Source organism: Opisthocomus hoazin, chromosome 7 (genome assembly GCF_030867145.1).
Source record: "Opisthocomus hoazin isolate bOpiHoa1 chromosome 7, bOpiHoa1.hap1, whole genome shotgun sequence".
Classification (NCBI taxonomy): domain Eukaryota; kingdom Metazoa; phylum Chordata; class Aves; order Opisthocomiformes; family Opisthocomidae; genus Opisthocomus; species Opisthocomus hoazin.
This window is the reverse complement of record NC_134420.1, coordinates 1,021,508-1,038,333: the sequence shown is the minus strand read 5'-3', so window position 1 is coordinate 1,038,333 and position 16,826 is coordinate 1,021,508.

Here is a 16,826-nt window from a genome sequence, read left to right as displayed (position 1 = left end):
TGTCTTGTCAGTGCGAGTACGGGCAGCAGCCTTCCTGGGGAAAGAAGTGCTGGACTTGCCTTTTTCTGCTTAATTTTACTATTTTCCAGGAATGATTTCCCCACTTTTAAAATGTGCCTTTCTTTCAGGGAGGGAGCAGAAGCAACGCTGTGGGGTGGACATTACCATACGGCACCATGACTAGCAGAAAGCACATAGTCAAAGGAGAGGGCTGCCCAGAAAGTCCCCATCTGAAAGCTGCCAAAATGACGCCCAGAAGAGTCACAAATAGCGGGGCTTGGAGAAAACAGGCAGCATTCATCTGCTGCGGTCTCAGGTTGCCACGCTCAGACCAGTATCTAAGACCTCTAAGACCGCTGAGCAGGTCAACCACTCACAAAATCCACAAAGTTCAACCCCAAATCCAGCATGGTTCAAGGGAAGCCTTCAAAAACTTTGAAGAACTCTGAATCTGGCCCTTCCTCTGCACATAACTATTGGAGATCAGGGCTAAGGCAATAAAAGAGACGGAAGCATGACTTAGTAAAAGCACTTAGAGGGAAAGACTGATGCATATTAACTAACAGCTACTCAGATGATGAAAGGAAATTGAAACCATTTCCCAGGCACTGCCTCTGGATTCAGGCTTGATGAAGCAAATGAAAGTGGATGGAAAATTAGGAAAAAGACGCAAGAGCTTTGCTAGAGCCCAAGTGCTTGGCGAGACGTTTGTGATGGACAAGCCTGTGCAGGACGTACGGAGCCATGCGGGGCTTTTCCTTGCCCTGGGAACAGGGGGGAGCTGGGAGGGTGGTGCTGCTTGGGTTTCCAAGCTGGCAGAGTCCCTTGGGAGGGTGGAGTGATGGCCCATTTTTGGTTGGGCTGGTAGCTGGAGGGACAAGGTCAGGCCTGGGAGATGCTGCTGGGCTGAGTCAGAGAGTCAGTCTTCACAGAAACAGCTTTTCCAGCGATGGTGCGTTATCCACTTTCTACAGTGGCCATGTTCCCGGGCTCAGGGAGTCTGCACACGCTGCTAACACCTGGGTCCTGGTTAACACAGAGACCCACCCCATTATCCCAAATCCCAAGGCCGGGTTCTTTGCACAGTGCAGGGAAGCACCACTTGCAGCGGGGTCCATCGTGCTACCCGTGGATCCCAGTAGATAAGGGACCATGTCACACCCAAGCTGTCAAGGCTTAAGCGAAGTGCTTGCAAGGAGTTTCTACAGACCTCGTAGCTGCGGTATCCTAGGTCTCTGCTGTTATCAATGGTGCGGCCAGGCTTCCAGTGACACTTCCAGCAAGTGCCATGGGCAGGCATGAAGAGCCCCAAAATACCTTTGCCTTTGCTAATGTCTCTGGAGAGCTGCAGTTCCCTCCCGGGCAGCGTCGGCTACTCACTGCCCTCAGCACAAACAGCTGACACTTCTCAGCTGCCCTTTACCATGTCTAAGTGGCATAAATGACAAGCATCTACTTCTGCATCGCCGTCTGAGACCGACGAGAAGATGAATGCTCGGTTAACGCTGTGGACACAGAAACCTAGGGGCAAAAGGGCCCAGTCAAGGGAGCAGCATCTGCAGCTTCAGCAGTGGGGCAGAACAGGTTGGTCTGGGGACCTGTTTGTACTCTTGGGACTCTTACGGGATGTAGAAAACAGAACCTTATAAATATGCTGAGATTTATGGGGTTATATACATGCACATATATTTGTTTATATGTGGTGTCATGGTCAGAAAGGGTTGCAATAACACCAATGCTGTCCTCAGCTTGAGGGCTTGCTCTGAACTGCCAAAACCTGTGATGTGCTCTTCGGCACAGCGTCATTCCCGAGATCAGCACTGCCTTCTCACGGGGTCGGTGCCTACCTCGGGGTAAGGGCCCTCCAGGACCGTCATCCCGGCACCAGGGAGCACCAACACCCAGAGGTCTGCCACTTGGGAAGGAGAGGAGCCCAGATGGTCCCCAATCTCCTGCTCCAGTGAGAAGGGCATGGTGGCTGCATGACATTTTGGGGGTCCTGCAGGACCCCAGGACACCCTGAATCCTGTTCACATTAGCACCCTGACCTCGGTGGCTGAAGCACATCAGTTTTGCTCTCCTAGGCACTTGGTGGCTGCTGTTTCGCAGTGTGCAGCAACTCGATGGAGCACTTCGGACAGCGAGTGTGCGTTACATCCATCTGCAACAGGACGGATGTTTGGAGAAACCAGCTTAATTGCTTACGCAGAAATTTGTCCACCACCCCTAGAGTTAATCGCTTTATTCTTCTGAAATCACCAGAAGACCTTTAATAGGCAGGATGGCCTGGTTCTGAGCTCTCTATTGTGCGCTGGCTGCTGTGGACTGACTTGTGCAAATGTGCCCTTGCAGAAAAGAAGGCCAACAGTGTACTGGGCTGAATCAGGAAGAGCCTTGGAGGTTCCATCTGAACACGAGGAAGAACTTCTTCACTCAGAGGGTGACAGAGCCCTGGCCCAGGCTGCCCAGGGAGGTTGTGGAGTCTCCTTCTCTGGAGATATTCAAGACCCTCCTGGACAAGGTCCTGTGCAGCCTGTTCTGGGTGGCCCTGCTTGGGCAGGGGGTTGGGCTGGGTGACCCACAGAGGTCCCTTCCAACCCCTACATTCTGTGATTCTGTGATTCTGTGATTCTGTGATCTCTGAAGCCTACTCAGCGCAGAAGCCGTGGGGCATACCCAGCGTGGATACCCCAGGTTGGCTCTGTGCTTTCCACTTCACGGAAACGTATTGGGGGGGGGGGATGTATCAGCTCTTGCTAACTACTGGCAGCCCCTGAAGGAGCAGTCCCTGGAGAGGACAGCAGCTTGCTTTCAGGAAAGCCTGAAAGTTGGAATAATCAAGAGGATGTAAGGGGATTTTTTCAGCGTTGCCCTGTTGGGGCTGAGCTACACAGAGGCTCGGCTGACCTCCCTCAAGCACAGCCTCCAGCTGCCAACTTGAAGCCTCTGCTCTCCACTCAGGGCAAAGTTTGCTGGAGATTTTTCTGGGGCAAAGGAAGGAAATCAGGGCAATGCCATGTCCATTTTGTGCTCATGATGGTGAAATAGTCCCTTTCACCAGCTGGGCGCTGCGAAGCCTCGCACAGACCAGTTTCAGCACAAAGAACCAGCTCTGACTGTCATCTACAATCGCCCCACTCCAGGACACCATTCAGCAGCTTGCAGAAAGTATTGCCCCACATTTTGACAGCAAGACTATTTGTCTTTTCTCTGTGTCTGTGCCTTACACAACGGCTGAAGGAAAGAATTTGACTCCCCAATAAGCCCAAGCCTGACTGCCCCAAGAAGCATTCCTGGCACCCCGTCATCAGCCCTTCCACCAGCAGGAACCGCCTTGCCTTGAAACGCTGCTTCCTTTTCTTTTCGCATTCTGTGAAACCCCTCCAAAGCCACTCAGTCCCATGCTACTGCTTTTCCCAAGCGTACTTCACCCATCTTCGTTTTGGCTCCTCTCCCATTTTTGCATGACCGCTATTTAGTCAACAGATGGCACTCGGTAACTGCTGGGAGAAGCTGGGAGCCACCTGCCAAGAAGCCCACTGCAGAAGAAGTCCAGCTATTCTGGGAGGCTGCTTTTATATCGCATGTTGGGGCCAAGCTGCACGGCCCAGCTTCAGAGGCGCTCCTGCATGCTGCCGTACGCAGCAGCGAGCTCACAGATCGTGCTGCCCGAGGCTCCTCAGCAGAACGAGCAACCCCTCTCCAGGCCTGTCGCGTAGAAGGAGGGATGGGCAGATGCAAGGTATCAAAGAAGAGGTTCCCGGCAGCCTGGCGGCATCTTTCATATCAACCACAGGGCAAACTGCCCTGCAATAACCAAACTCCTCCTTTGCCTGCCTTGCTTACAGAATCACAGAATCACAGAATCACAGAATAGTAGGGGTTGGAAGGGACCTCTGTGGGTCACCCAGTCCAACCCTCCTGCTGAAGCAGGGTAACCTACAGCAGGCTGCAAAGGACCTTGTCCAGGAGGGTCTTGAATATCTCCAGAGAAGGAGACTCCACAGCCTCCCTGGGCAGCCTGGGCCAGGGCTCCGTCACCCTCAGAGGGAAGAAGTTCTTCCTCATGTTCAGATGGAACTTCCTGTGCCTCAGTTTGTGCCCATTGCCCCTTGTCCTGTCGCTGGGCACCACTGAAAAGAGTCTGGCCCCATCCTCCTGACCCCCACCCTTCAGATATTTGTAAGCATTTATTAGGTCCCCTCACAGCCTTCTCTTCTCCAGGCTGAACAAGCCCAGCTCCCTCAGCCTCTCCTCGTAGGAGAGATGCTCCAGTCCCCTCCTCGTCCTCGTAGCCCTCCGCTGGACTCTCTCCAGTAGCTCCTCATCTTTCTTGAACTGGGGAGCCCAGAACTGGACACAGTACTCCAGATGAGGCCTCACCAGGGCAGTGTAGAGGGGAAGGAGAACCTCCCTCGTCCTGCTGGCCACACTCTTCTTGATGCACCCCAGGATCCCATTGGCTTTCTTGGCACCCAGGGCACGCTGCTGGCTCATGGTTAACCTGTCGTCCACCAGGACACCCAGGTCCCTCTCCGCAGAGCTGCTCTCCAGCAGGTCCACCCCAAGCCTGTACTGGTGCATGAGGTTGTTCCTCCCCAGGTGCAGGACCCTGCATTTGGCTTTGTTGAACCTCATCAGGTTCCCCTCCGCTCTGCTCTTTTGGCCAGCTGCAGCTGCGGGACAAAAAGGCGTTTGAGGCGTTTCCTCCAGGAGAAAGGTCAGCATATTCCCTAGACTGGGAGGAGGGACCAGCAGAAGCCTTAAACGGGCTTTATCTGGAGAGACTCACTGGGATCAAAGGACTGCTGAGACGTTCATTTTTAAATGTATCAATATACAATTAAAATGAAAACTACCAAAGCTAGTTAAAGGATATAATGGCAGCGTGGTGCTGCTTGACATCAGTGAAGGTCACAGCTGCCTATGGGTGCTAAGGGCCATAGCGTACCATAAGGTACCATAGCGGTACCAACCAGCACCAGCTCAGAAACCTCTCAGGACGTGCAGAGCACGTTTGTCCCCTGTTTCCCCCCTCCCTATGCATCATCCCAGCCTGCAGGTTCTTGCCCCAAGTCCCATGGGTGAGATCTGTGCCTACCTGCGTCTAATGCCGCCTTGAATAACTCATGATTTCATCACCTCACCTGACATTTTCTGCTCCTGAAAAACTTGTAATTCTAGTGTAGGGCCTCTGAAGCAGTTATAGGCTGAGCAAATGATCAGAGGATCTGTCCTCTTAGTTCTTCCCACTTCCAAACACGCACAGCAGGCCCAAATGCAGGATTGCTGACCCCATTTGCTACCCCAGCCTTCAGATGTAGGACACACGACCCAGCCTTGGGAAGGGTGCCCGGCTGGGGGAAGTGGCCAGGACAGCCAGTCAGGCAGGTTCTTTTCATCTTTTATGGAAATGCAGTCCTTGGGGAAAGCATGGAGAGCTGCAGACACCAACTGGTTCGCCCTGGGTGAAAGCTGTCATCAGCAGGGGCCAAGGGAGGTTCCCCGTTCCAGCCCACGGCTTCAGCCCAGATCCCGGAGGACGTGGGCAGCCCAATGGCTTGTAGCTTGTAGTTCACAGGCTGCAAATGAGCATGCCAAGAGACAGCTGGCTCTTGACACAGTCACGTGCCCCTTGTGAACTATGAAAAGTCAAAATTATTCAACACAGGGCTGCTTTGGGGCTACACCAGTGGCAACATGACCCACTTTCAGTCTGATGCAAGAAGAAAGAAGTGGCAAATTCAGCAGCTATTCTCCAGGCTCGTGAGTGCCTCTCATCCCAACCAAGATCAATTAAAACCTAACAAGCCGTTTCACTTCCCTTTGCCAGCAGAACTCAGAAGCAAGCTCCAGAGACCAACCTTGGCTCCAGGGTCCGAACCGGACTGAGGACTCTTCATGGACGCCAGTGGCATCACGTCGCACCGGCGCTGCACCGGTTCCGGTTGGGCTCAGCTCGCAGGACACAGGCTTTTCTTGCACAGGGTCAAGGTGCAGAGCTGATTTGGAGAACAAGCCCAGGAAAAGTGTAAGGGCCGGCCCTGAAAGAGGCACAGAGACGCCTGAGAAGGGAGGAGATGAAAAGGGGAGTCAAGGTGGCAATTAAATATTAAAGGACCAGTTCAACAATAATTAATACTTGGGTGGAGAGAAAGGGTGGAGGTGTACGAAGCGCTTGCAGACACTTGCTGCGCTGTGCCTGGCTGGCTGAGTACTTCACTTAAAGGGCAGAAAAGTCTTGAAATTGCAAATAATCCATGCTCCAGCAGGATGGAAATTGCAATTCAAGAAGGTGAATTAAAACCCAGCTGGAGACACTGGTCTTTTTCCCAGCTATGGTCAGAATTTGAGCCACACTGGCCTTATTTCAACCCTCGCACAAGCTGAGGAGGCTCGGCTTGTGATAAATTTGTATGGCATTTACCAGGGTCCAAGAAGAGATCCCACAATTACTCCTGGGAGGTTTCCTAACTGGACACATCGCATCACAGTCAGCAAAACCCCTGCAAAACACTTGGGGAGCCATGATATGCACTTGCCTTGTTCTTACTTTTCTCTGGGCATCCATTTCAGGTCTCTGTGTGAGCTCCTGAGTGAGGGGCACCTCCACTGGGAATGGGGACATTTTGTTGGTCCTTCCGACTTGGTGCCTTGCAGCGTGGCCGAGCATGTCGCTCAGGGCTGGGAGCACTGTGCAGCCCAAACACGTGGGATTAGGGTGGGCTAAAACACGGCGTTTAGAACTGCGTTTGTAAAATGGAAAAATTCCATTTCCTTTCTCCCCGGAATACTGCATTTCCTTCAGTACCTTCAGAAGGAATCGGCTGAATAACACTCTTCCTTTGACCTGTTGTTATTGAAACCTTTTGTTGAAAAAGGTTTGAAACAAACATTTAAAGACGCCTTTTTCTGGAAGCATCAGCTGAAATATTTTGGGCGTTTCTGAAGCTCAGTTTCTATCCAAAAAAAGCAGAAACATTTCAACAACTTGAGAGATGGAACCTTCCCCCTCCACTCTCCTACTTGCTCTTGAGCCAAAACAACTGCTTTTCATCCCCCCGTGGCTCTGATCCTCCTGAAATGGGCCCATCTGTCTGGCCACTTTCCACTCCAAAATGTCAACTCGGTCATCCCTGGCTGACACCGACTCACTGGCACTGATGCCATTGGGACAGAAGAGCTTGATTCTTCCCGAATCCTGCAAGTCCTGTGGGGCGAAGATGAGACTGGCACGGGCAGGGATCAGCAGCTTACAGCCAGTTCTGCTCGCTCGAGTTTTCGTCCCATTGCAGGGGGCCGTGGAGGAGCCCGACCAGCTGTAAGCTTGCAGGATCCAGGTGTAAAGCTAGTATTTGTGGTACGAGTCAGGTCAGGGTTATTATTATGAAGTAGATAGGGCAAACTCACAGCTGGACACAGGTTGAGGGATTGGTTCATGGTTAATTGTCTGGTTGCGATGGCCCTGGGCACGCGATGGACTGGGTCTTGGTTGGCATCAGCTGCTGCTCGTGTTGTATCAACGCAGGCTCGGAGGGATGAGGAAACTGCTGGTGCCAGCAGCACTAAGTAGCTTACAGGAGGAAAGTTAACAGTAGCTCAGCTCTGATCAGCAATTAAAACATGGATCAGGAGTAGGGCTGGCAGCTCAGCCCCTCAAGGATGGGACGTCTCGATCTTTTGTTGGGATTTTCCAGCCCTGCGCAGGCAGGAGGAGTTTCTCCTGGCAGAGGGGAAGACCTTGTTAGTGGTGCGTTCAGCAGCCAGGATTAGGGTTGTCAGATTTCAGAGTAGTTCATCTGTCCTTCGTTATACCTGGTCCTGTTCCCAATGGCAGCTTTGATCATCACCTTCACAACCATCCAGAAACCTGCCAGAGCCACCAAACTGATCTTAGGGAAGCCACCCCTACTAGCACTAGCTTTCCCCAACTAGCTTTTATTGCTGCAATTATTTAAATTCATCCTTGGCAAGACTGTAATACTCCTCTTTTGAAGGCATTGTGGCAAATCTTAGATTCACCAAGATAAAGAATGACACAATAAGGTTGTAAAACAAGCTCTCCCCAAGTCAAAACTTCCCAGCTGACACCAGTGGCCATTCACCTGATTTTCTGTTCCTCGGCATGGACAGACTCACACAGCCTGAGACATTCTCTTTCCCTTAAATCCATTAGCTCTGCCTTAACACACCCAAATGAGGAAGGGGAGAGCAGGAACCCCTTAAATAAGCCTTGCCACAACAGAAAGACCAACACAGTCCTCTCTCCACAGGGCTGGAGCAGGAGGGCAGGCAGTTAAACACTCCCTGGAGCTCTCAGGCAAACTTCCCCACTGACAAATTAGATTAGCAAGGCTGAGAGTCTCCTGGTGACCGATACCTCGGCTGTGTTTGCTGAGTGGTGATAACACAGGTCACAGCCTGCAAAGCTACCAGACAAAACCACGGGAGCCGGCAGCACTTGTCACCTCCTGCGAGCAACGCTGCCAACGAAGCAAGCGAGCTCAGGGAGGGAGAGACCTCCAGGTCGGGAGGGAGAAGCCAGAGCTGTGTGCTCCGGGGAGCAGCGCACGCTGCGTCTGGAGGAGGCTCTGCGGAAATATTTTCCATGCAAACACTTTTATCTGCTGACACAGAAGGGCTGTATGCAAAGCAGGGGACAAAAGTCTCCTAGGGCGTATCTATCTCTATTTAACAATACTTCAGGTAGTTGGAGGGGTTTTTAAAATTTTTTTTTCCCTCTTGGGGAAATATCAGTTCAGGAAAAGAGACTTTTTTCACATGAAAAGCCCTGCATCAGCAAATTCCTGTTTCAAAAAATAGAGTGTTCTGAAATCTCGGAGCTGTGGCCCTTTTTGTGTTTCCAAAGAAAGAGCCCGGACACACAGACAGCAGCAGCGTGCTCGGCTCTCACCGGCGTCTCCGTGAGTGTCCGTCCGAACCCCCCTTCTGTGCCAGGCTGCAGCACTGTGCAGCTTCCAGACCCACGGCACTGCCAGCGAACGGTGCCGCCCGGCGCGCTCCTCGCCACCTTTATTCACGACCCATCCTTCTGGCACGACAATTTGATGCCTGAGACTCACCGACCTGCAATACTCCCTTTTCAGCAACAATCTGCCTGCAGCCAGCCAGGAGCAGATACAATCTGCGAAAAGCAGGGGGTGCAGAGATGCAATAGATACAGCAGAAAATGTGTGCCTCGCTCCCTTCTCTGTCAAGATGGTGTGATGAGTCTCGGCCGTGTCCTGCTTCCTCCCACATCTTCATACCAAGAGAGCTGTGAATATTTATTCACTTTGAGAGTTCAGGTCTCTTGGATCTGCTGGGGTATACTTCAAAAACTCCATTGGCTCTTCATATTCTCCTTCGTGGTCTCTATAGAGGCTACATCTGGCTTGCTGCTGCTGCCTGGAGCTGAGAGAACCGGAGGCTGTGTCGGCCACACGGGTCACACACCGCACACAGCATCCTCTCCACCGGCAGCAGGCCTCGTATGCGCTGCCCATCGTGACTGCCAGCACACGGGAAAAACTCCCGTTCCAGGATGTACAGAGTGGGACTAACACCGTGCCAGGGCTGTCCTGAGGACTCCATCCCTCCCAGATAAGTGGTCCACACCTTTATTTATTCTTAGGGTTTAAAAAGAGGGTGTTTGCCCCATTCAGTGCATTATCATGGCCAGATCTCCTTCCCCACACTCCGGGTATTTCGATGGCAGGCTTTAGTGTGCTGTGAGACACTTGGGTATAGCATGTTTTGCAGAATCAGGCTCAAAATGTGGGTCTCGGCAGGACCCTGGGAGAGGGGACGGCTGGTTTTGCAGTGTTTGATCCCGCACGAGTATCTGGCCAAGTCCTAGCAGGACCACTCTGTGCAGGGTCTTTGCAAGATCCACTAAAAGTCAGCCGTGATTTTCAAGCCTTTTTGAAACTAAAGAAGATATTGTGACAGACACAGTTAGTCAAGGTATGCTGATACGTCCCAACGTCTTCTCTGTCCTTCCCTGGGCTGAGAACTGAAGTCCCAGACCCTCGTAAGAATATCTACGCGCTAAGGATGAATTAGTCTGGGATATCTCAGGACACTCTGAGGGAACTGGCTCACTGTCACCCACGCTGGGAAATGGTGCGAGCATATGGGCTGCTTCAGAGCAAATGTGGCTGTGCTCCCAGCAAAATAAATGGTACAACGTATCTACAGTGAGATTTTCCTTGCCAAGACAATGCTGAACTGGGTCTCCACGGGCCTCCTGCCCTTTCAAACACACAGAAAACTCATCACATCTCTTATTTGCTTCTGTCTGCAATGTACTGGTGCCCAGAAACATAATCACCATATGCCTGGTACCTTCTCAGCCCATGGTAGTGTGTCAACAGCCACTCAAAGGTTTCCAGCGCTGCAGGACGCTTGCGCTCACCCTGAGAAGCAGAGAAGGGCCCTGCCTGGGCTCCAGCACACAGCCTGGGCACACGTCATGGTCAGAAAGAACAACTGCCCATTCAGATTGCCCTGTGGGCCCGATTCCTCAGTCCCTTTGAAATCTTGCACCCCATACTGACGTATAGGTTGTGGAGGATGCTTCCTACCAGCACAGACAACTTTGCGCAACGTTTGGAAGGTGACAGCTCCTCCAAGCCCATCCCAGGACAGAGTGGTCGCAAATGGCTTTGAATAAATAAATCTTTTCAGCATAAAATTCAGAATAAAACTTTTCAGCAGTTACTTTTCTAAGAATTCGCAGCACCAGTGCACCTACAAGACAGAAGAAGGCAGTCATGGACCAGTTCATCTGACTCGCATAAATGGAGTTGCGAGGAGGAAGAAGATGGGCTCTGCTGAGTGCAGATGTCTGCAGAGATGTATGTCCCTCTGCTCGAGTTGTGCTGCCGGCGCAGCAGATCAGCAGCAAACCAGAGCGGCTGCGTATGGGGGACCAAACAGGCATCGAGGCCGTTCTCTTCAGGCACCCAGCACCGATGCTTTTGGCATAAGTGTCAGCCTAGATGTGAGTGGCTGCTCGGATAAACAGGTCTGACTCAGGTCTTGGCATTCAAACTATGACTAAAGCGCATTTCTGTCTCTAAATTAAACCCTTCTGAAGTTGCAGAAGGTGGCAGCTACATTCACCTGTAAAATAAGCTCTGTACAGTGAAGGTGAATGGGGCTCGATTTGCTAACACAGCACCAGCCCCGCCATGGACCCGGACTCTGCTAAGGAAGCAATTTCACAACAGGAGGTTTATGAAGCAGAAGAGGCCAGGACTGCTGCTGCTGTACCCATGGAAATCTTCCAGCACGGGAGGTGCCTGGCACGCAGTCGCTGGCTTTGAGGAGTAAAAATACCCTTGCTATTTTATTGCTCCAGTGAGCAGTGACAGGCCAGGGTTCGAACGTAGCTGGCTGCAGATCTGAGAGACATTGCTTGGAAACCGGCAGCCTGCTGCAAACCGAAGCACACGCAGCCAAAGAGCAGGGCTGCGCAGCCATCTCCAGCCTTGCCTTGACCACGGTGACTCCAAAGGCTTGGCTGTCCACGAAACTCCTAACAAGAGTGATTTTGCACTGTCCTAAACATCATGGTGGTGTCACCATTGCAAGCAATCAGCTTCGAGCACGGTTTTCCTGAGACCCAGGGTAGCACCGCCTGCAACAAGAGAGGCAGGGATACATCCCCATCCGGAGAGACTGAGCCAGAGCACTCTGCCTCCATCCTGCTGACTCAGCCTTCGTGGTTTGCCAGGCACTGTGGAAGAACGCATTCCTCTGGATGAAGGGTGGTCTCAGCTTGAAGGAGTTGTCTTGTGGGCATCTTTTACATTCCTGAAACAGTTTGAGAGCCCTGCTTGCTCATCCTTCCTGCTCACTCTCGGTTTTTTCCACAAGGGGATGAAATCTTGGGCTCAGCATACGCCTCCCCCAGCTCAGCATATGCCTCCCCTAGAAAGGCACTGAGGTCTGCTCCACCAGTCTCAAATGGGCCAAGCCCAGAGAGGCCACGGAGCGGCAATATTCTAAATGGCAACAGGCACAGAAGACAGCAGCAGCTTCTGGCCCGTGGTGTGCGCTGGCGGGCACAGGCAGCTCCTCCACTGCTGCAGTGCCGGGGCAAGAGCCAAGTGGATTTTGAAGAAAGGGGCTCCAGGCTTCCAGGCGTTTGGCCACCACAGCCGCTCCCTCCCAGCACTGACTGCTGGGGGGTGCGAGCCCAAGGAGCAGGTCCAGGCAAAGGTCTAGGAGGAGCTCCTGCTCCGCGCCGGCCTGCTCCTTGGATGTGGATGGCATGGCACAAACGGAGCCGTGTTTGCAGCAGTCTGTTTGTACCAGCTGCCAGAAGGACTGCAGGACTTGCTGTTGCTTTCTCTGTGCTGGCACTGGCTGCTCGTGAAGCCAGACACACACAGCAGAGCGGGGAAGCAGCAGAAAGCGGGTGTCTGGCCAGAAAGGCAGGGGCTTGTTTTGGAGCACTTCTGAGCAACATGGCTGCACCGGCTGGTGGAAATGCCTCGGCTGGGGGATAACCATGTGGTGTGTACACACTCGTGCTGCTTGTTGTGAATCGCTTCAATCAGGGAAGCAAAACCCTGAGGGTCTGCCCTAACTGAAAGAAGTACCAGTGTGCAGGTAATATTTGCATCTCATTTTCCTGCCCTAGTTACTGGGGGTATCCACCAAACCACCGAAACGGCTGTTTTAAAGCCCCAGGGCCCTAAGTGGATGGGGTGTCGGGAGAGCTCCACTCGCCGAACAGCAGAGCTTCTGCCTGCCTTGCAGCTCATGCGAGTGATGGGTGATGGGAGCCGCTCCGCTCGGAGCTGGGCAGCACCCACGGGTGTCTCCAGCGCAGCAGCTCCCAGGTTGACCGACCCAGCGGCTGACAGCAATACGACGGTTGCTGTTGCAGAGGAGCGAGGTGACCATCGCAGGTGTCTCTGGTTTTAAAGTCCAGCCCCGTGGCTGAGCAGAGCGCGGCGATGTTTCTGTGAACGGGAGCCTTTCTGCGTACAGAACCTGCCTTGGCACAGGGCGTTTGGTGCTAGCCACACGCACGCACGGCGGCGGAGAAAGAGAAGCCTTCAACTGCAACAAAAGCAGCTTTGTTTTTTATTCCCTTTGCCCTATTCTTATTTTTCTTCACTGGTCACCCCCTGCATTGAACAAGCCATCACGGATGGGCAGGGATAAGGGGTCCTCCGGCTGTCTCTGAGATGCTCTCAGGTTTTGCCCAAGAGCTGGCTTTCTTCTGCAGCCTGCTGCTGGCTCTGTGTTTTTCCTTCTGTCCTTCTCTGAGGGAGCCAAATGTCAGACGGGGACTAACAAGGACTGGCAGCCATGGGAAGCAGAGCAGATGTAGCCCCAGGGACAGGTACCATCTTTGCTCACGGTGCCATCCCAGGGATGCCAGCCCGTGCAGTCCCTTTAACAAGTTGTTACACAGTTTAGAACCACAAAACAGCCTGGCCTGCGCTTGCAAAGGGGCCAAACCCTGAAACATCTCCTGGGGCAGCAAGAGGGAGAAACAGACGCCAAACCAACGCCCAAGGCTCAACAGCAGGTTGTAGATCCACCTTGCTAAAAAGAGGTCAAGGCCTTATGTGAAATGAATATATCTGCAGTGTAGCAAGAGGGATCCTGGAGGCTCAGTGACCCACGATGTCAGTCCTAGAGATACAGTCATCTCAGAGGGCGATTCTAGCACTGCGTAGGAAGCAAAAGTGGGCTATCAGGAGCTGATATCCTGTGACCCACGCGGACATCTCGCTGCCTGCTCCTGACTATCTGCAGAGGGTCAGCAGCAAAGGCAGAAAGAGCAGAGCACAGCGGGGATTCTCTTGTGACAGCGTCAGTGGAGATGAGCAAAAGCGATCCGAGCCAAAACAGCCGATGGCAAACGCTAGGAATGAGCCAAGAGACTGCAAAACGGCGAGCCCGGGACTGCCGTGCCCCAGCACCCTGCCCTGCCCGGCTGCCGCGTGGGCTTCGCCGAGCCAGCCGCAGCGGGCGTGTGAAATGCTGAGCTCTGCGAACGCGAGGCAGGACATCGTGAACCGAGCTAAATTCTGCTTCTGATTTACGGTGAAGGAACACGAATTGCGCAGAAAGTAACCATGCCAAGGTAGGGTGCTGTGAAATGAGCCACACTGAACTGTGACTGTAGCGCAAAGCAAATCCATCGGGAAATGCTCTTGGTCACGTCTGCCAGCCCATCAGGTTAAAGCCTTATTCTGCCTTCTCAGACTTCCCTAAGGATATGCCTGGCTTGTACTCCTAAAGCTTGGCTTGTAGTCCTAGAGATAAAGGGAGCCTTGCTATTGACTTCAGTGGGGGAGGGAGGAAAGTCCAAACCGGGGGGACTTGGCAGACACAGCAAGTGAAATGTAGTGTTCACTTCTGACTCAGACCTCAAGAGAGAGAGGAGAGCGGCAGAGACAACGCTTTGCTTTTTGTTTGTGAAAGAAATGCAAGTGGAAGGTGAGCAGGGGCGCTAGGAGACGCAATAACCTACGCAAAACAAAGAGAAGAGATGCTTCAACTAAAAAATGCATCAAAGCTCAAATGCAAAGGTTTTTTTCTCTTATCTCTTTCACAGGTCAAGTAGGAGAGGTAAAAAAATTGGTCTTCAATTGCCACAAATACCAATCATTGTCAAAAATACCCAATTCTCCCCTCGGGGCTCTGTTACACAGTCCCTGGGCAGCCTTCCCACCTCTCCCTGCCTCCTGCGGAGAGCACGGGTATGAGGTGGAGAGATGCTCGCTCCGGCTCTGCTGGGAGTGGTGCAGAGGAGGTGTTTGCCGTGGCTCTCCCTGGAGCAGTGCTTTCTGATGTTTTTCCATGGGTGAATACCAAAGCCTTTTACTAGCAGAGGTCTGGAGCCCTGCCTGGGGAGCTCAAGCCCCGAGCCGGCAGGCTTTCTGCTCTTGGATACTTTCCACGACATGAGGAGTAGTTGGTGGCTCCCCTAAGTTTCTCAGGGTCAGCAGCAAAAAATTGTTCTTGGATGACAGCTGGTTTTTTGCAGCACAGCAGCTTCTTAAGCCTGCCTCACCCCTCAGCACCTCTTACACCACCCCCCATGCATCTTTGTCCCATTCATCTGTTCAGATATTTTCCCTCTCCTTTGCTCCTCTCCCCCTTTCTCTGCTCACCAGCTTTTTTTCTCTTTTCCACATGCATCCGTTATTATCTGTTGGCTTTTTTAATATTCCTGACCCTACACCTCCCTTTTTTGCTGTTTTTCTCTTTGCTTCTACTTTTTTTTTTTTTGTCATCTCTCTCTCTGTCCCTCTGGCTCACCCTCCTCCACCTTCCTTCACGTCAGAGGGACACTGGGGACCAGCTGGACCCCTCTGATGCTGGCAGGTCTTGGAGGTGGGTTGCCATGGCAAAGAGCCAGCTCCCGCGCTGATGAAGAGCGAGTGAGAGCCAACATGACACCCCAGCCACCCGCTCCAGCCCCGGCCGCGTAACGGCAGCCCCGAGAGGGACGTGGGCAGCCCCACTGCCTGCCTCGCGCAGTGCTTCACAGGTAGCTGGGAGCTGTAGGCCCTGGGTAAGGGCAATTAAAAAAAACATTAATCCACGTGTCGAATACTTAGCAGGCCACAGAGGAAACGTGCCAAGCTGTGGGAGTGAGGAAGTGTGAGCACCCCCGCTTCACAGACAAGCAGTTCGCACGTCGGGCTGCGCCAAACTCCAAGCTGTGAGATGCGGCTGTCTGTCAGAACCGGTGGGATGTTTGCAGTTCAGCCGCTTCCCACCATCCTTTCAGCTCCCATGGCTTTATTATTATCATTACCATTGTGAGTATTATTATCTAGCATCGGATAGAAAGAGAAGGAAATAGCACCCTTGTCCTTGTCGTCACATTAATGCCAGCCAAGCTTTTCAGCAGATGCCAGATTTCAGTCTTTCCTGCTGGGCCGCATAACGCAAGCTGCTCAGTAGCTGCTCCTCGCAGCGTATCTGATCCTACCAGGCAAACAACTTTTCCTCAGCTAAGGCTCAGAAGAGCGGGCTGGTCCCCTACGGCCCGGCCCAGCAGGGATCATCGCGTTGGGACGCCGGCGCTGCCTGCAGCCTGTCCAAAGAAACTCCCTCTGGATGGGCTGGGAGAGGCGTCAGCCTGCGGTCGGAGAAGCCACCCACCCTGGCATGGGGAAAGGCTTTTTGTTCTTCAAAATGTTACAGGCATTTAAGTCATTAAGGCAGGAAGGGCTGCTTCTAAGCAGCTAGAGGATTAGTGGGAGTTACAGGGTACTCTCCCGTCTAATACTCTCCCTTTTTGCTTCGGCTTTTCTGTAGCACGTGAAGCAAAAAGGATGCCACCCTCACGAGAAAGAAGGTGACTGCCACACTGAGGGCCACAAGCATGGCCGTGCGAAAAGAGAAGGTCTTAGCCATCACCACGGCCACACACAGGACGATGAGAAGGGAGAAGGTCACTGCCACTCCCACGGCCACACACATGGTCATGAGAACGGCCCAGCCCCTGCCCAGCACAAGTAACGCTCTGGTCACCAGCACGGGAGAGGCTGCAGAAGGGCCAACTCCGTGCAACTCCATGGTCCCAGCAGACAACGACAGCAGGGTCCTGCAGGGAGGGGACCGCACCCGACCTCCGTGTGCCCTCCGTGCTTTCAACTCTGTTGTTTCAAAACTGCCACCTATTCCAACAAGCCTCTTAGGTGTTTAACGCTGCTGAAACCCAGCGGGTGAGCCCACACGCTTCGAAACGCTGCCGCGCAGCTCCGGCAGGGCCTCTGGGAGCTTCCCCGCTGGGGGCCAGAGCCGCAGCACGGCGGGACTGAGGGACCCCCCCTCGCTGC